This window comes from Pteropus alecto, unplaced genomic scaffold (genome assembly GCF_000325575.1).
Source record: "Pteropus alecto unplaced genomic scaffold, ASM32557v1 scaffold8, whole genome shotgun sequence".
Taxonomy (NCBI): domain Eukaryota; kingdom Metazoa; phylum Chordata; class Mammalia; order Chiroptera; family Pteropodidae; genus Pteropus; species Pteropus alecto.
Window position 1 is genome coordinate 19,152,983 of NW_006494609.1, and position 803 is coordinate 19,153,785.

An 803-nucleotide genomic window follows, 5' to 3' on the forward strand; every position below is an offset into this window, starting at 1 on the left:
AGAGTGTAGTTCCCACCTCTGGATTCCGCTCAGAGTCGCAGGTGAGACAGTGCCAGGTTATCACCTCCCTCCTGGGAGAAGGGCAGCCACTTCCTTGAAGTAGCCCGTTCCTGCATCCAAACCCTCACAGAGCAAGCAGCATGCAGGTGAAACAATTCGTCAGACAAGGGGACTCTATGACGTCCTTTTGCTATTCCTCAGTTTTTGGAATTTATTAGGCTGTTTTTAACAGAATCTAAATCTCATAAGCTGTGGTTGAAGCATGCCTTTTGGCTCTGCCGGTGCACAGGCAAGATGGTGGACCGCTGGTCGGCCTGCCCGCTCAGGCTCTCTCCCGTCAGAAAGCTGGTCACACCTCTCCTTGTCTCCTTTCTGTTGCTCGGAGAGGGTCCCCGATTCCCAAAACTTGAATCCGTGTTATTGCACCCACGGGGCCTGGTCTTAACCTCGGCACCCACACTAGGCCCCCTGGCTTGACCCCCACTCACCGTCGAGCCTCCTGTTTTCTAGTCCCTTTATCGTCTCTCTCCTGCCTTGTCAGCCGACCTGCAAGTTCCCCAGGCTCGCCATCGCTGTCCCCACTGCCACTGGTCTGCCTCCGATTCTGTGTCCGTTCGCTTGGGAACCTGTCACCTGCTTCTGCCTCTGACACCAGTGCTTCTAACCCGGAAACCCCCGTCCGTGGTCACGAGTCTCTTTAACAGTACTTTCCTCATCCTTTTCCTGACATCTCACGGCAAAAGGCCTCGATCCGCACGTTTAGCAGTGGGTGCCATGCTCCTGAGCAGAGACCAGGGCAGGGA